The following is a 19,991-nucleotide window of genomic DNA, read 5'->3' as shown; positions in this document are numbered from 1 at the left end:
GTTATAACTCTCTTAAATATTCTTGGTCATGTAAATAGAATGTGAGTACTTAAACTTTACAAGTCTGTGTCTTAAAAAAAGAGACCCATTCTGCTCAGGCACAGCAATATGTGGTACTAGTGGTACCACGTTTCCCAGTTCTTTTGCATGATATCTTCATGTAAAGAAACATACATACATGAAGAAGGCTTTGTGTGCCAGTGTGCAACCACATGCTTTGGCCCTTCTTTATTTATCATTATAGGTCCTACCTGAAAGTAAACCCTGGAAAGACTGTGTACTGGTAGATTCTGTCTGATTCTGTGTAATAAGTGTGATTTGCAACAGTCAATCTAACTCTGTGATTCTCTTTGAGAGAGACAGCAAATACCTTACCATATCAAAACATATTTAGGAATCATTCTCTTATAAAGTCTGTTTTCTGGGATATACATTTTCTGTATTCAAACTGTCTTTTTAAGTTTGAGAAAAATGATAATGTTTAAGCTTTATGTTGAAAGAGCAACAATTACAGGCTTCTTTAGAAGTAAAACTATCTAAATATTACTGTAATGTTTGTTTATTTTTGTTTGTTTATTTTCTGTTTTTAAATAAATAAACAAACAAAATCTTCATAAATTCAAATCTTGCCCTCAGAAGCTAAAGCTGTTTTTCACATCTGTTAGGACAGGGAGCAGTCTCCTTCAGAAGATTTTGCATTTTGGAGAAACATATGTGTTTTTAAAGTCCAGTGTAATATTCTAATTTTTCTCATTTATTTTCTGTCTTTCTTCTGTGAGGATTATCATTTCTTGTTCAATTTTTTGTTCCATTTGAAATGGTAGCAGATAAATTTCAGAGTTTGATGTCATTTGAACCATCCTTAAGCAAATCTGTTTGGTTTAGTTTCTCTTTGGTTAGTTCATTTCTTTACCTTAATCTTTCTCATTGTCTCAGGCTCAGATTGTGCCTTTACTGACTCAGTTTCTGATGACAAAGTTTTGACAACAGCATCTCAAATGAATGCATTTATTTCTGTTTACAATAGCATGGTAGAAGCAGGACTCCACAAATGAGCAAATGCTGAAATGCCACTGATTGCAGGTCAAATTCTGACCTCAGGTGCTGACAATCCTACTAAAATTAGCGAGTTTCTAACAAAACCTTAAATTTGATTTTTTATGTTTATTTTTTAAAACTACCAATGAACATGCAAAGCATTTTAGTATGCTGAATCATAGAAATCAGAGAGGGAGGGAGAATATGTCCGTATTAGACAACTGGTATAGTTGACTGAAAAAAATGTAGCAAAACCATTTCTTTGCTGGAATTTGCCAGTTTCTCAGAAACAAATAATTCCCCAGATACTGTTCAGTTTCATTTCAATCCCCTTGAACACCAAAGCTTAAAAACCTGTCAGGTTTCCCCCTTGGACAAAAAAAAATATCTTTTTGTTGGTTTGTTGACCCATTATTGTCTGCTAAATACACCAGCCATCCACAGCCCAGGAAACTGGTACTTACATTCACAGGGAAAAAGTAAGTGAAACCAATTGATCTTGAGCATCCCAGGGCATGATATAAACTGTCCCCTTACAGAGAACACTGAAAGCTTCTGGAGTTGGAAGGTCATATGTGAATCCCTCAGAACTGGAGAATTAGAAACAACAAAATCTATCTCCTAATGCAGTCTAATATATCCTACTATGTTTTGTGGTCCAAAAATCCAAACCAGCCTGCTGATATACTCTTTAAAGCTCTGTTATGTTTGATTTTCCATTCAAGTGACTGGGCTTCCATCATTCCACTAAAAAACTACTACCATCCCCTATCCAACTTTAGCGTCATTCATTCCAACAGTACTGAGTCCTTTTCTACATAAAAGTTATTAGTTATTTAGTTATTTTCTACATAAAAGTTATTAGGAACAGTACAGTTCTGGGTAGTTGTAGGATGGCCTGTCACAGGATAATTTTAGAGTCAAGCTTTGTTTTCAATTTTATTTTTCCATTAGTTAACTTCCTGTGACATTTTTTTTTTTTAACGATGGTGTTATTCAAGAAAGAAATAAAAATATCACTGCTGAATATCAGAGTATCACTGATGAATATAATAAGTATTTTAATAAATAAAGTGTTATTGGAAGACAGCTCTTTTTCAAGAGAAAGGCTTAGTGGCATCTCTGATGCATGCCTGATGCATGCATCAACTGATGTATGTATCAACTGCAGCCTGGACAGAGATCCCCAAAGTAACATTATACAAACTTGCATGCCTGCACAATGAGGCACCATGCTATGGAATACCTTCCTGATCCTCCAATCAATTAGCAAAACTGCACTTACATAACTAGACTTATTTCTGCTTGAATGGCATTGCAAATCTTTCCAGAAACATGTTCCCCAAAGGCACTCTGTAGATTCCTCAAAAACTTGATTTATAAGGCTTGTGTTAAGGCACTCACATGTGTAAAGAAGCTCAGAAGCTCAGGTGGAACAGAAGAGAAAGCACTTTCTGAGCCAGCATCTTCTGATATCTAAATTGTAGGCACAGTGCTTTGCCATCTAGAAGACAGCTATCTTCTCTGTCATGTCCACACAAACACTCTGAGGTTCCTCTCAGGTATTCAAACTGTTTGATGGGGCACTAGAAAAGACTAACTAAGCCACAGCCTTATTCTGGTGTCCTCTGGACAATGTGCTCTTTCAGAATGGATGGAGGCAGAAATTTAAAAATACAGTGCCAAAAGAAAGGTACAAACAGCTTCTTGCTATTTAAAATGTTCAAGTCCATAAAATTGATTATTGTAATTTTAATTCATAAATGGATTCCTAGAGACTTATTTATTCTAATTGCTTTTTAAATTTTCTCCAGATTACCTGACATTTTATGGTAACAGGAGAAAATTTACAGATTGCAAAGTAGCATCCAATATATTTTTTTAGTTACCTGGCAGATTTCCATTGACGGATTTCAAGCTTTCTGTTACTGTTGTTTATTTGTTTGTTTGTTACCTTTTCCCATCTATCAGCTTCTATCATCCCTCTGTTAATTTTTATTTATTTAATTATTTGAATAGTCGGTAGCTGTCTCTGGAGATAACTAGTTTAACAGATGTCTAATTCTGACCCCACTTAGATGGGAGAAGACCAGAGAAGCCCCAGGGAGTTAGTTCATTCTGTGTCAATGAAAAATTAAAGTCAAGCCCTGAGAACTCAACACAGAAACTATTGCAAATAGCCAGGGCGATGAGGGTTGTTGCCTCTGCACAAAATCTTTTTTCAATGTAGAAACAGTTTTCCAAATCTGGACTAGCAAATTTTAATCTGAAGTTCTGCTCTGACTTGTCTACTACTATGTGGCATTAAATGTTATCTGCCATTAGCCTGATGTCACTTCTGTTTGTTGGTTTTGTTTACTCTTTCTGAAAGTATGTATTGACATAATGACTCCATCTCTTTCCATGTTTTCATCCATTAATTTCGTTCAGATGGATTATCTCAGGCAAAACTTGGAAAACAAAACCCAGAGTATACCTTTTGACTACGGCAAAAAATCATAGGTGCCACCATTATATTTCACAGGTAGAGAATAAATGACATGAAAAGAAGCTCAAAGATCCTTCTAAAAGTCATGAAATGTTTTAGCAATTTCCTTTTTTCCTTTCTTGTTCATACTGAAAAGGAGCAGATGGGAAGAGAAGTAAACTCTGCCATCTGGAAAGATCAAAAGATTAGTATTAAAAGGGGCAAGTGTCAAGTTTGTTCCACACCAGCCCATCTTTGCCAGTTCTCAGAACTGGCATTCATCCATTCTCAGAAACTGAAAAGAAATCAGTTTGAAGTTTTACCTCTAGTACCAAAGGAAATTCTCTGCCTTGGTCTTTCCTACACTATATTTAACATGGCATTCTGGCTTCCTGTTAAATTCTATCATAATGTCATTCTGTCATAACCTTTTTATATAATACTAGTTAGAATTTATTTATGGATGATTCAGGCCTTGTTCTTACAGCAATTTGAAATGGAGATATAGCACCTGTAAATCTTCTTTTGAGTGTAAAATCAGCAGACAAAAATCCCTTCATAGTTCTCATTTGGCTCTGGATGGTGTGTGATCCACTCTGCTTTCAATATTAGAAATTACTTACGCATTATATATATTGTAAGTATTACACACATATTTGTACATGTGTATATGTATGTGTGTATTGACTGCACATATAGCAACACTGCAGATCTCGCTACCTTTACCTACGCAGATTTTCTCTTTGATTTTTGCATGATAATTTTAAGAATTTTTAAAGCTTTTGGTTTTAATCTTATAGTTACTTAAACGGGTATTCTTGTTTTAAACTCTCCATTGAATGACATTTTAGCAAGTAATATTCTCTTCACATACTAAGACCGGTAATACAGACCCCCCAAAATATAACTTCCCCCCTAAATAAACAGCCTTTGGTAATCTTGGATCATGGATCTGAGCTTGTGAATTCCATTTGAAGGAAGGAAGGAAGGAAAGGGAGGGAACAATCTAGTCATTCTTACCTTAAATTTAGGGACAAACTTGCAATAAAACACCATCTGTCATATAGCACTCCTAGATGTCTTTTTAAATGCTTTCTCATCATTGCAAGCTTCATTTTAACTTTCACACAGAAGCACAATTTCTATCAGAAATTTTTTAATGTGGATTCAATGTGATGTTCCAGCTAATATATATAAAAAGCTTTTCAACAGCTCCAACCAATAATTCTTTTAATTTTCAGCCATGCAGAATGCACACACACTGAGTTTCTTGATAAATATCATCAGGCCTGTTTTGCCATATTTTTTTTGCGCAACCATTCTTTACAAAATTTCTTAGTTGCAAAACATTACTTTTTTTTTTCTGATTTTTCTGATACTTTTTCCATGTATAATGCAATCTTCTATACTGATTTTACAAGTTGGCTCTGATTGCCTTTTGTCTATTTTTGCTTGTAGTCCTCAATTTTATCCTGTGTCTTTCTGTTTTGATGGGTTTTTGGTTTGGTAAACCAGGCAGTCAGCTGTGGCCTACTTTTGCTTTTCCTAAAAAACATGCAGTTTTGTTGTTTGTTTGTTTGTTTGTTTCTAGTCTGCAGCCTAGCAATTTTTCAATTGTTGTTGTTTGTTGTTGTTTGCTTGTTTTGTTTTGCTTCATAAATATATATGAGGAGTTTATAACATTATTTTTTTTCACTGAACAGATAGGGTCCAAAAGATCCCTTGAAATTGCTCGTTTGATTGAAGAAGTTTTAAACACGTTGTATTAAAAAAAAAAAAGTTTTTTCTCCTTTTTTATTCTTTCTATGATGTTGACACTTTCAAAACTGTCCTTCATTCTTTATCAGTCTGGTAACTGCTTTGCTGTTCCTCTTCAGGCCATTAAGGGCCTCTAACCAAGTCCCCAAGACATAAAAGGTATAATTATTGCTGCTCATATTCTTCTTCAGTAGCATTCCTTAGCTTTTGAAAAAAATAAATAAATAAATAAATAAAATAAATCTTGCTTGAATCTCTGCTGCTTGACAGCAGGAAAGGTTAAGCTATTTGGGGACTTCTAGCATCTCTGTTTCCTTACTCATCTTCTTTCTGTTCTTGGGACTCTATGTATACTCTTTTCTTCTTGCTACAATACTTCGTGTGTTGATGGTGGTTAGGCAGAACTCAGAGTGAGGAAGGAATTCAGTGAAAAGGGACCTCTACTTTCTTCTCAGAACTCATAATGAGGAAGGAATTCAGTGAAAAGGGACCTCTACTTTCTTCTTTCAGAAAGACAGAAATTGTACCTAGCTTTTATTGGTTAAGACCAGTACTTTCTAAACTGTTTTAGAGGCACAGAAAAAGAATGGCTGCCTTGGAGTTCAGAACTACGTCTCCAATAGTGCACCACGTCGGCCTAGAGTCATGATTCAGCATCAGTGATTAACATCACTGAGGGATGTTAATACAGCAGCTGTTGGAGATGTTATCCTTTGGGGACTCAGTCCACAAGGAAGAACTGTGTCTGGGTATAACATTGGTGAAATAGAATGCTGTACACAGAAAATAGCTATGTGATTTGTTACTGAGGTTAGGAAAATAAAGTAACTTCATTTTGTTACGAAAATTGAAACTAAATATTTCATATGATACAAATCACATGGACTGAAATATCTATTGTTACTATTTCAGGTTTGATGGTGAAAATGAGAAAAAGTATTGCCAAATCATAAATATCTGCTGGAGTATGTAATTTAATTGTACAGAACCATTGTTTTACATAAGCACAATAAGGAAATTTCATCCATTTCTATTTCTTGAATTACTGAAAACAGCTGTCTACCAAAACTTAACCTTTAGTGCGTAGTTCTGAGACTGTTTTCTGAGACAATTAGATTTTAGAGAAGGAAGCTAAACCACACCACCTCACTGCAACACTGAGTGGCTGTATTGCTGCAGGTAGAATCTCTGCTGTATTTGCCTCTACTTGTGGAGAAGAGTCACTGAGCTTTTCAAAACCAGAATCATAAACTCGTATCTTATGAATGTCACCTATGCTGTTTTATTTGGTGATGGGATGAAGTGGAAAGAGAGGATGGAAAATTCCTCCCTCTGACTGCTCTTGTATTGAAGAGTGCTGTAGGTGATACAAGCATCAGTAGTATCGCTACTGTGTCATTTCACCATATTAAGAAGAAGTGAAGCTAATCTGGTGATAAAAAATCTAATTGCTGATTTCCATTAGTATTTCCCTCCTTGTTGGCACTGCTAGAATTATTTTTCCCCTCCAACACATTAAGGTTCTTTTGTGCTTTTTCAAGAAATTCAGCTTGTTTCTGATAGATTTAACTATGTCTGGAATGAGTGATGCCATTTCAGTATAAAGTAAAAGAACAAAACCAAAGCAACCGTCTGTCAATTTCAGCCCTTTCAGAGTTGCTTTCAATTAAACTGGACTTTAACTGTTTAACCTCACCCCCTTTTCATTTTATTTATTTATTTATTTATTTATTTATAGGGAAAGGCTATGAACATTGTAGTGAGATGAATTGTTCATACTAACAGCACACTGGTGCAATGACACAACTTGTAGCAGAAATCTTAAAAGTACAGTTCTAAGAATGAATATAAAAAATACCTCTTTCACAATTACTTCTTTAGGGAATGGGTGTTTCTAATCATTATTTTTTTCTTTAGCTCACTTATAACTTCCTTTATTTCCTGGCAGAAACAAATTTTAAAGAGAGAAACTCCATAATTATAATCATGTTTTTTAGCAGATGGAATTCCTTCACATGCTCCCATCTTTATTAGATGCTTAACCATTTTCATATTTCATTTATGTGCCTAATTTTATAGTTCTTATAAGAATGCAAGCAGGTAGAAGTTTTTATGCATGCAGACACCTCCTTGTCTAGAAGGGGAAGAGGCTTACTAGGTTTCAAATTCAGAGTCCCACTGTATTACAGAAGTAGAAAATTTAATTATGTCTCACTACTAAATCCAATGCTGACAATGAAACAACCTTTGCAAAGTAATCCTAAACAATTATAGGGAAAGACACCCCTCAGGACACGTCTTATACTTCAGCTTTCCTCAATTAAATTATATTTAAATCTGTACTCTGAATATGTGAAACTGGTGTTATTCAATAGCTTGAAAGCCGGTAGAACTTCATGGCTCCTAACCAATTTTGATACTAGACTGAGCAAATGAGTATGTTATTTATCATACAAAACATGAATATTTCATCAAGCACTGTCTATATGTTGATTAAAGTGTTCTGTTTACTTGCCTTCCCACTTTATGAAAGTCTTTTAGTAACTCTGAGCCTTGCTGTCTTGCCTCCTCCTTTAGACAAATTTAGTATAATGGTTATGTCTTTGCTACAGAATTAACATAAGTTATCCACAGTCAAGACTGTAATAGTTTTCCTTTAAACTTGTTCTTGGCAATATTTTGTTCTCATAGAGTAAACATTCTTTTACATGCAAAGAGATAGCTGTATTGTAAAGCCTACAATGTGAATTTAAAGTGAGCTGTGGATTTACCAGCAAGTCCAACTGCATATAATCCAGTCCTGACATGAGTGTTTCGTTTTGAGTTTAACAGAAACTATTTTCCAAGTAACAAAGACTAAACCAAAACAAGCGCCTCGATGTCAGCTACATGAATGAAACCCATTTTCTTATGAACTTGTGCCCTGTGCTTGTAGTCCTTCTGAGAGCATTCCTTCCATTCTGCAATACCTCTGCTTCCTCTAGCTCTCCTGCGCTCACCTCCCTGTCCTTTAAACACCTACACAGCTTCTTATCTCTTTTCCTTTTCTCTGTCTACTAGCTTAGAAAGACACAGCATGTATTTTTGTTATTTGAGCTCTGTGTATGATAATAGAGGATAAGAAGCTACTGAACTTACAACATTTTGTTCTTTATGAGAGAGATAATAACATGAGTGTCTTCTTCTGCCACTTATGAAACTTATAGGAACTTAATATTTTTAAAAATTATGTACCTCTTGCAGATTTGGTTAAAATAGACTTGCAGATTTAGAAATTACTGGTAGAGATTAGCAGACAATGTGATCATGCTTTTATTTTTATTTTTTTTACTTAATAAAACAGTGTAAAAAGGTACAGGAGAAGTTGCAAGGAAGAGCAATTCATATATTACTAAAGAGTATTTCTGTTCCACTGAATATTTTTATGTTTATTCTGTGATTACAGATATATATTTTAACAATGGTGATCAGTCCAGACTGCCTCTGAGGTGTGCACTTCTGGAAAAGCAACTATCTTTTCATTCTGTTATGCTTTCTGCTCCAAAATTGGCTCCAAATTATTTGCTCCAAAATAATTCAAATATTGCTTTTCCTCTAGTTCAGAAACAGGGTCAATCTTTTCTTTTTGTGTGTGTGTGTGTGTGTTTGTTCATCTCTGTTTCTTGTTTCTTTCTTTTAAATATATCACGTACTGGAAGCACTTCATCAAATTCTAGACCAAGATTTTCAGTGCAGATAGCTCCGTTCATACTCTGTTCAGCTCCGTCTTATATACTGCATTCGTAAAACTACTGAAATCAAAGGTTTATAACAGTGCTGGGCATTTTTCTAAGTCCTGGTACTGAAAAATAACTCTATTTGTGCTAATATATCTGACTTTTTGATTACTACAATTATGTTAGAGATATTAGGAGACCCTGAGAGTTCATAAACATGCTGTTGGAGAAAACAGGGATCAAAGCTCTCAGGCTCTTTCCCTGGCAAAAAAGCAGAAACTTGCACTAGTCCACAGCCACTAGGTTGTAAATTCCTCTTCTCACACAGTTGTACAAGGGAGTGCATCTGAAAAATGCGATCCTTTCCTTTGGGTATGGGTATGTATTTTCTCCCAGTTGTATACATCCCAAATAAAAATGAAGTACCTGAAAGAAAGCACATTGTATCATATATTATAGTATGAGATCTTGCCATAAGACTTTATCTACCAAAGACCAGGTAAGTATCCCATAAAAGTGGATGAATCACAGAATCACAGAATCACAGAATTTCTAGGTTGGAAGAGACCTCAAGATCATCGAGTCCAACCTCTAACCTAACACTAACAGTCCCCACTAAACCATATCCCTAAGCTCTACATCTAAACGTCTTTTGAAGACTTCCAGGGATGGTGACTCCACCACCTCCCTGGGCAGCCTGTTCCAATGCCTCACAACCCTTTCAGTATGAAAAGTTTGAACAAATGCTTTAAAGCATTGCATAATACAAATGCATAATCAATACATTGCTGAAGTTCTCTTCCATTGCTTAATTTTTATTGCTACACACATTTCTAAAAATATGTTTGTTTTTGTTTTTGTTTTTACCTAATAGGCCCTTCTGTCATTCATTCATTTATTTTATTTTTCATTTTTGTTTCTTGTAACCTTTGGGGTAAGTTACTTTCTTTTCATTATTTATTTATTTATTTATTTTCATTTTCTATATACTCAGATCTTGGGATATAAAATGACTCATCCACTTGAACAGAAAACTTTCAAATAATTTCAGTTGGAATGAATCTTGTCTGTTATGTGTCAATTACAAAGATCTCTCTGTCCTCCATCTCTTAAAATCCATGCACCAATAGGCAAAAGGCAATTGGCAATCAACTGAGACATAAGAGATTTCCTGTGAAAATCAAGAAACACTTTTTACTGTAATGGTGACCAAGCACTGGAACAGGTTACCCAGAGACATTGTGGAGTCTCCCACCTTGGAAAAATTCAAAACCTGTCTAGACATGGTCCTAGGTAGCTCTGCTTGAGCAGAGGGCCTGGAGTGGGTGACCTCGAGTGGTATTATCCAACCTCAAACATTCTGTAATTCTATGACTACAATTTTTGCTGACTCATTGACATAATTGTCATTTTGGCTTTAGCCAGCAGTACATGCTTGCAGCCCAGAAGACCAACTGCATCCTGGGCTGCATCAACAGACAAGTGGCCAGTAGGTCGAGGGAGGTGATTGTCCACCCTGTCCTGCACTTGTGAGGCCCCACTCAGAGTACTGTGTCCAGGTGTGGGGCCCCCAACACAAGAAGGATGTGGGTCTTTTAGAATGGGTTCAGAGAAGGGCCATTAAGTTGACCATAGTGCTGGAGCACCTCTCCTATGAAGAAAGGCTGAGGGAGCTGGGGCTGTTTAGCCTAAATAAGAGAAGACCCTGGGGTGGCCTCGTTGCAGCTTTTCAATACTTATAGAAGGTTTACAAAAAAGATGGAGAGCAAATTTTTTGATCAGTCAGCTAACAACAGGACAAGGGGGAATAGTTTTAAACTAAAAAAAAGGGAGTTTTAGATTAAAGGTTAGGAGGAAATTCTTTACTCAGAGGGTGGTGAAGCACTGGAACGGGTTACCCAGAGAGGCTGTGGATGCCCTGTCCCTGGAGGTATTCAAGACCAGGTTGGATGAGGCCTTGGGCAACCTGATCTAGTGGGTGGCATCCCTGCCAATGGCAGTGGGGTTTGAAACTAGATAATTTTTAAAGTCTCTTCCCACACAAGACATTCTATGATTTTGGTTCTTAGATATAAAAATGTCATTTATATTGCCCTGTGTAATTTCAGGTGAGAGGTGATAATTTTAGAGGAATTTTTTACTTTGATTCCAGAGAGCTACTGTTGCACGTTTGTAAAAATGAGTATCTGCATGGGGACTTCTTGAAAGTGGGGTGTCTGTAGGGTGGAATGGAGCAAACCCATTCCTTGGGTGAATGATGCATCTATCGGTGTAGTCTGACATTTGAACATTAGTTATGATGCCAACACAAGGAATAGGGTGAGTAGAGATGTCAATTCAGAGACACACCAAACAGGACACATGCCAGATCTGTTGCACTTCTCCAAGAGGAGGGCCTGCCAATATCTGAGGATGCAGCAAGCAGGAGTCTTTGCTGGCAGTAGCTGGAAAGAGCAAAAGAAGAGGGAATTGAGGGCAGAGGGTTGCCAAAACAGGCTCCAAAGAGTTTTGCTGTGACTCTGACCAAATGCTAACAAAAAAAACTGTCCTGGAATGAGTTCCAACTCAAGAAGGCAATTATTAGTCAGTTATTTGGCATGCCTGTTTGAATAACAAATATACTTGGGTGGGTGCAGGGATATCATAATCCATTTGAAACCAGTTCTAAAAGGTCGATGCTCACATTTTACACAGAGCCAGTGATGGGCACATCCAGCACACTGATCCTACTTATGCTCTATTGTTCTGACAATTTAGCTAGACTCTAGTCTCCTTACTAGTCTTCTAACAGAGTGAGTTTCAAATGAAAAGATAAAGAAATATGGGAAATATACTGAATCTATTCCTTTTTAGGACTTGATCATTCATTTCTCCACATTTTAATTCTCCATTGATCCATTGAGATTTGGGCTATGTATGGGGGGTGTCAGGATTATCTGAATTTGTGCAAACACCCATGAAAAGTGTTGTTATGCATAGTTTGGCAGTTTGATATAGGTAGTCTGCCAAAATGAGACAGGAGCCTTATCAGAAGGAGACAGGAAATTCTCAAGCAAATTTGGGAGTTGACTTTTGAGTTAGGAGTGTTGACAGGAACAGATCTGTCTGTCTGGCAATTATCAATTATTTCACTAACAGTCACAGAGAAAACCAAGGCATCTTCAGATTTCGGCTGGGCAGGAAGTGTGCAAGATTTGTTTCTCCAGAGCCATTCTAGTTCTGTAGTTCTGTTCTGACTTAGATCCAAAAATGCAAGGGCTATATTTCACTGCTTCAGAAATCTCATAGCAACATCTGTTTTTGACGAAAGATTTCTACCCAACTTGGTAGAAATTTCAAAAAATATCTGACATGATTGACACATTGTCAAACCAGAAAAAAAAAATCAACTCTAATCTACATTTAATCCAGATCCAAAACACTACATAGGAAGTTATAGAGGTACTGCTGCAAGTTAGTGGACTATTTTCCCTCTCAGGAATCTGTGTTTTCTTTTTCTTTTTCTTTTTCTTTTCCTTTTCCTTTTCCTTTTCCTTTTCCTTTTCCTTTTCCTTTTCCTTTTCCTTTTCCTTTTCCTTTTCCTTTTCCTTTTCCTTTTTCTTTTCTTTTTCTTTTCTTTTTCTTTTTCTTTTTCTTTTTCTTTTTCTTTTTCTTTTTCTTTTCCTTTTCCTTTTCCTTTTCCTTTTTCTTTTTCTTTTTCTTTTTCTTTTTCTTTTTCTTTTTCTTTTTCTTTTTCTTTTTCTTTTTCTTTTTCTTTTTCTTTTTCTTTTTCTCTTTCTTGTTCTTGTTCTTGTTCTTGTTCTTTCTCTTTCTTATTCTTCTTCTTCCTCTTCTTCTTTTTTTTTCTTCTTCTTTTTCTTTTTCTCTTTCTCTTTCTCTCTCTCTCTCTCACTCTTTCTTGTCCATTCATCACTTATCTCTGTCAGACAACTAATTAAGTAAATAACTGTAAATAACTATATTTGTGATGATTCTTACATTTTTATATTAGTATCTTATACGATTGCTTCAGCAGCTGACAATACATTTTGGCTGTGGTAGGAATACGATAAGATAAAAGGTGAATGACGGTTTTTCCTGAAGTGGAAAAGTTACTTGATTTTCTGCTAAATTATTCTGTCCCTATCAGCAGATTCAGTTATTTCCACAGACTTGGCTCATAAATATTGGATGTCTGCCTAGCTGGGAAATTACATTTCCATTTTCAACACCTGCTATGTGCTAGACTTCTAGTTGAGGGCTAGCTAGTTTTCTTCAAGGATTGGATACTTACAGATAGAATTGTTACCCATGACTACTCTTAAAACATGGTTAAGGCTCATTTTACCTTTGCAAGATGACCTCAGTTTGTTATTAAGTTTGAAGTGTGTTTGGAATTCTTACTTGACTTTTGTTGTTCTTAAGATGTAATGTATCTTATGGAGACATAAAAGATACTTCACTCTTCCTTATAAACCCAGCCTAAAATATTCTTGGCTGGTATCTACGTCCACACCCACTATCACAGTATGCTCCTTGTTGGTTATTTTCCAAGACAAAAGCATTTGCATTTTATGGCACTGTATGTATAGAGGCTGCAGAGAATTCAGCAGATCTACTGAGGTGATATGAAAACAAAGAATATTTTTGATGATTACAATTACACACAGTTGCACACAATTCATGGAGATTCTGAAACCATTGTTATATATTTTGGTTACCAGATCTCAATAACTATTTTAGCAAGACAGATTCAGGGCCAAATCTATTCTCTCACAGGCTGACAAACCTGGAGTTCTGCCCCTACACAGCATGGGCACAGAATTAGTACAATATTTTATGGTTTTCTCACACCATGGCACATAAATATGTAAATGCTGAACTGTTTTTCCCCAGTGTGTCTTGGCAAAGCATACTTAGTACAATATCCAGTTAGTGCTACACACTGTGAACAAATCTTTCCCAGCATTCTGCTTACCTTTGTCTTAAGGCTGAGGCCTGCAAGGGTATCACAAGAGCCATTGGTAGCATTCCTTCACAGTCTTGGTAGCCTAGTTCAATAAACATGCACAAGGACACATTATATCATTAAGTTTGTAGATCAGGGTACAACTTACAGACTAAAGCAGCCTAATATTTTTGTCCATTGTTTTACTAAAAATGCAGTTTGAAACCACAAAATTAAACTTTATATTCCATCTCTCTCTTCAGTGCATGGCAGGGTGCAATCTGTTATTTTTTGTCTGTTTGTTTTTCTCCCATTATATTTTGCTTCCCTGTGAGTTTACAAAAGCAATAGATATTTTGCATAACTTGAAATAACATCTCACAACATCTCCGTGCAAATTGTGTTGTCCATCAACCCAAATTTGCAAACATTCTTATACATGAGACACACTTCTCTCTCCTTCTGCGGTAGTCCTAGAGTTTTCAAAAGTAGAAAGATTCAGACAAGAAAATCATATAGCCTCATAAATGGGCATGAGGAGATGACCAAACTCTTGCTCCCAGACTCTTGCTCTCTGTATATAAATATCTACTCATCTATCTTGTTCTCGATGGCTTTTGGTGATGAAAACTTTAGACATTTTCTAAGCAATCTGTTGCTATGCTGTAGCATCCCTAGTTGTTGAAAGGACATCCTGTGCCTACCTCATCCTTTAACCAAGCAGGGCTGATCTTGCTACATTGTAATGTAAGAGGGTCAAATATCTTTTTTTTTTTTTTCTGGCAAATTGAGCACCTTCTCAATGCAGGAAGCTTACATGACAAACAAGATCTGGTCTAAATGAACTATGACTTCTCTCATGCATAGTAGCTGGTCAATGCTATATAACAAATATCACTGGACCATAAAGCAAGAATACTGGATATATGCTGCTAGATACAATCTCATTAGGATTCATTTTCATATACTGTCAGGGAGAAGTTAACTTGTGTTAGTATCTAAGAGATATTTGAAATGCCTGAAACATCCATACAAATCTAGTTCCGGTTTATCAAAGACCCATGCTTTTCCAGGGCAATGTGCCTTATTGGAAGCTACACTGAATCCCCTTGGGCATGTCAAATCACAAGACACTAGTTTATGGGCACCTAAGTCTGTCCCTTAGCTCGCTGTGACAATTAAAAGGCAAATGGTCTTTACTAGAATGTCTGCTGTATTGAGGGCTTTCTGAAAACATTTATCCTGGTGATGCTGTCTTGGCTCATATTTTATTATTTCCTTATGAAATAGCCACTTAGAAACACAAACATAAGTCTGGTTTGTAGTCTTTAACCTGTATATGTTAGTAACAGAATTTCACTGAAACAGTAACATGAGGTTGCTAGACAGTTTGTTAATATCTTTCCTCTATACTATGATCTGCATAAAAAATAAAATAATTTTTAAAAAGTGATCACCAGGTCAAGAGAAATGATTCTAACCCTCTACACTGTTCTCTTAAGACCCCCACCTGGAGTACTGTGTTCAGCTTCAGGACCTCCAGCACAGGAAGGAAATGGACATGGTGGAGCAAATCCAGAGGAGGGCCACAAGGTTAATCAGAAGGCTGGAGCACCTCTCCTATGAAGATAGGCTGAGAGACTTGTGCTTGTTCAGCCTGGAAAAGAGAACGTTCTGGGGACACCTTATAGCAGCCTTCCAGTATCTAAAGGGGGCCTACAGAAAAGCTTGAGAGAGACTCTTTATCAGGGGGCATAGTGATAGGACAAGGGGTAATGGCTTTAAACTAAAAAAGGGTAGATTTAGATTAGATATAAGGAAGAAATTCTTTACTCAGAGTTTGGTGAGGCACTGGAACATGTTGTCCAGAGAAATTGTAGCTGCACCTCCCTGAAGTGTTTAAAGCCAAGTTGGATGGCACTTTGAGCAACCTGCTCTAGTGGAAGGTGTCCCTGCCCTTGTCAGGGGGGTTGGAATTAGATGATCCTTAAGGGTTCCTTCCAGCCCAAACCATTCTATGATTGTGTTCTTACACTGAATTGCAGTGTTCACGCTTTTACCCTCAGGTATACAATTATGGTCCTTCTCCATTTCTTCTTGCTTTAGTAGTGCTAGTGTCCACAGCACTGTGCAAATCCTCAGCTGTTAATTCTCACAGTTGCATCATGTAGGAAAGGCTCTTTGTCCACAGAGCACAACTGCAGAAAATAGAGTCATGGACTTACAGTGACAGACGAGCACAGTGACCCTAGATTCCAATATTTAATGAATTCATTGCTACAGCCTTCAAGAAGCATGGTTTAGCTTACAGCTGGCAGTAAAATGAAGACAAAAAATGTAATTTCCCGCCTACCAGACTGAACTAAATACACCTTGGAATGAACAAACAAGGCTAGAGGAGAACACAAGTGTCTGTAATCCTCGAAATGGAGTCTGGGTGGCATATCAGTTCTGCTGTTGCACTTTCCATAGGAGAGTATTTATCTGCTGTGTTCATTCCTCTAGACTATGCTAAAGGTTATCTTTGTTCTAGCTTTTATGCTAGTTTCAAACATTAATCAGCAGAGATATGGCACTGAAATTTTCCTTGGAACTTCTGCATATTTACTGTCTTACATGACATATGTATATATCATTACTAGAGGTTGATAAGAACAAACGAGAAGGAAATATTTCACAGATACAAACAAGCACTATACTTAGCACTTGATTTATAAGTTTAAAATGGAGTCCAAATGCTAGTGGTGGAGCCTTGTAAACTGCATATGCAGTATTACATTCTGCATCACCACTAAAAAATGAACAATTAAACATTACTTCCATTTACTTAGTCTACAATGAATGTTTTAAGTGGTTTATAAATTACTGAGGCATGGTCTTATGACAAACTAGAAGTAAAAATAAAATAAAATAAAATAAAATAAAATAAAATAAAATAAAATAAAATAAAATAAAATAAAATAAAATAATAAAATAAAAACAATAAAAAACATCCATAAGAAAACTCAAGTAACTCTACTTTACAGAACTTTTTCAGAGACCAGCATGTATTTATGCCATCACAACATAGTCTGGCCTAAGAGAAGACAAAACGTAACATTTCAAAGTATATGTAAGCAAATCAGTTCACTGGGAAAGTCTTTCACGTTACTCCTGAAAGGCCAAGAGAGTGATCTCCATTTTCAACTCCTCCTCTCCAAAAGGATCGCTTATCAACACTTTGCAAGGTCTAGTCAAGTGGTCTCAGTAGGAGATAGAAACAAAGGGGACACTTTCCAGTTTCAGATTTCTGTCTAAGACAGATAAAAATGGGGTATTTAAAGTAGAATGGCAGTGAAGAAGAGCAAAGGAAGTTTTCATATAAAAGGAAAGCATAAAACAGAGAGAACATTCCTTTAGAAAAAGCAAAATAGTGCTTTATTTTCTGTCCAGTCTTAAAGTTAAATTATTAGTACCCCATAGATCAATCCAAATAAAGTTAATGGAGAGATTCCTAAGGACTTTGGAGTTGCACTGAACTGATATTTCATGGCTGCTGGCAAGTGGGTGGGAAGATTCAGTCCTGTTCCCTTATTCCAGAAAAAACACAGGATGTTGGTCCTTGACTTACAAGGTCATGCCCTGTTTGTCCAATGAAAAAAAACAGGTAGGCTTCTGTGGTGGTGAGATGTCCTCTTGCTCTCTCCCCTTCACAATGACTGTGAACTGAAAAGCAGGGATACAAAGCAAGACAACGCTGTTGTACATAGAAATTAAGAGCTAGAACTATCTATGCTAGCTGGTGAAGTTATGGTGCTTGGGGAGACATGAAGCATTTCTGAGATGGAGTGTTTACAGAAAAAATCCCACAGCTCATATTTGTATTATATATTTATAAATTCCTGGAACTCAATTTTATAGGGTTTTTGATTAATGGCTGTACTGCAGTTCAGCTCCAAGCCTATTGAACTTACTGTACTGGAACTGAGCAAGACATACACTAGCCAAATATGAACACTACTACTGGACAGTGATTTAATGGTGGTTCATGGCTCAAAGGCATTGCTGTGCAGGCTCTGCTTATTGTACACATGGAGTTGAAATCTAAAGGATACCCTCCCAGGAGTCTTCTTAAAATCAAAGTCAGATATGTGTTTGCCTCAGATACCTCTATGTCAGAAGAAGTGAAGAACAATGAAAAATGTTGTGCTTTCCCCATCACTTTAACATTAAAGTGGGTGCAGTTCCTGTTGATGTATGGATTCTCCTAATTATATATTTATGTCACTTCAACCACAGTATCTTCCAGGAGCATAGCCAAATTCTTGATTTTCTTAAGCTGGTGGTGTATGCCAAGTGTTCCCACACTGTGGTATTTGACATTAGTGCTGTTTTTCTCACACTTCAAAGATGACATCTGTGGTTACGGCTGGCAAATGCCAACTTAACTGTTGATTATCATAATAATATAGCAAAAGCAGTCTCATTCTTTTGAGGTGGGATTCACTTCATTAAATACAGTCCTTATGGCTATTACGATTTGTGAGGTGAAACTTGATGCCTGTAATCTCTTGGCGTGCCAACTGGAGTCAAATAAAAGCATTGTAAACATAAAAATAAATAAATAAAATAAAATAAAATAAAATAAAATAAAATAAAATAAAATAAAATAAAATAAAATAATAAAATAAAATAAATAAAATAAAATAAAATAAAATAAAATAAAATAAAATAAAATAAAATAAAATAAAATAATAAAATAAAATAAATAAAATAAAATAAAATAAAATAAAATAAAATAAAATAAAATAAAATAAAATAAAATAAAATAAAATAAAATAAAATAAAATAGAGAACATGGAAGATATGTCAACACAGAGAAAATTCTACAGTTCTTTGGGTTGTGGTCTTCTGAGATAGTGCAGCCTTCAGATGTTAAGATGGAAACAATGGCAAATCACTGTAGAAGATGTAAACTATGTTCAATACCAGAGCTGGTACATGAGAACAAGATCACTGGCAGACTTCACCCGCCCTCTTGCAATCACTTCTTGTAAAAAAATAAAACAGAAAATTGATAATTGTTGTTTATCCTTTTTTTTTTTTTTTTTTAGAAAGCATAAGGAACATTTGTATTCCCTTTAAAAGTATAACAGTTAAGACAACTAAATCTGTTTTATTTCAGTTCTTTTTAAACTTCTAACTTATGTATAGTAGAAAATGAAGATGCATGTTGAACTGGAAATGCTCAGGCTCTCTCTCTTGATAGTCTCTTCCACAGAGTGTACAGCAATACAGCAATAAGAAACATCCCACTCCACTATATATATATATTAGAAAGATGAAAGATTTTCTCTTTTAGCAGTTTGGCACTGTGTTTTTAAAAACACCAAGCTGTTGCAATGATGCTAGCTTATTAAATATCTCCATCCCTCCCCTTCTCTCTCCCAGATGAAGAGGTATAGGGTTGCTGAAATTCATTTAATTACTCTTCTGCAGCTTATTGGTTTTGACATGAAGACAAGGCTTAGTCTGTTTTTAATGAAAATGTTACTAGTTGTTATGACTGCTTGCATTTGGAGGAATGTCCTTTATTGTTAAGTCTAAAATATTATACACAGGTAATTAACATGATCTATTTATGGCAGAATTACATCTTTTTTGTCTTGTTTGTACTGGTTTCCTTCAGTACTCATCTTCAATTAACTTCACTTTTTACTTAGCTCTTATTTTCTTTGAGCTTTGCGAGGCATAGTGATTGTGTTTTCTGATTCAAGGCACTACTTTAAAAGATAACTTCTTGGAGTGACTAGTGTATTTCTTTTCAAATAAAACTTTTTTTGTGTGTCTGTTAAAATCCTTAGTCTCCAGATGGTTCAAATTTAAGGCAGCACTATCCTTGCTTTGCCACACTGTCTTTTGTGCTGCTATGATGGTTTAGTCACAACTAATGGCTGTCAAGCAAATGAGATTGTGATTTGTTATTTCAGAAGTCCCTGCTGCACAATTTAAGGGTGCGAAGTGGGTCAGCCACCAGTCAGACATTACAGCAGTCAAGCTCTAATAGGAGTGATAGACAGTCAAAAAGTGTCCATTTTACTAGGAG

The 19,991-nt window shown here is 35.9% G+C and overlaps 1 protein-coding gene and 1 long non-coding RNA gene across 2 annotated transcripts in view; one reads left to right on the top strand and one right to left on the bottom strand.

Annotated features, from left to right (window-relative positions):
• Positions 1–19,991, top strand: part of NTF3 (neurotrophin 3) — a 63,537-nt gene that overhangs the window by 11,085 nt on the left and 32,461 nt on the right. The window lies entirely within an intron of this gene.
• Positions 8,740–19,991, bottom strand: part of LOC119714168 (uncharacterized) — a 55,847-nt gene continuing 44,595 nt past the window's right edge. Inside the window, exons 4-5 of the long non-coding RNA XR_005261273.2 lie at positions 13,937–14,009; positions 8,740–9,405 (exon numbers count right to left, since the gene is read on the bottom strand). This is a non-coding gene — a long non-coding RNA (uncharacterized lncRNA). The remainder of the gene's footprint in view (positions 9,406–13,936; positions 14,010–19,991) is intronic.

The sequence above is a fragment of the Anas platyrhynchos genome, chromosome 1 (assembly GCF_047663525.1).
Source record: "Anas platyrhynchos isolate ZD024472 breed Pekin duck chromosome 1, IASCAAS_PekinDuck_T2T, whole genome shotgun sequence".
Taxonomy (NCBI): domain Eukaryota; kingdom Metazoa; phylum Chordata; class Aves; order Anseriformes; family Anatidae; genus Anas; species Anas platyrhynchos.
Note: the sequence above shows the minus strand (reverse complement) of the source record. Positions and strands in the feature narration are given on the sequence as shown.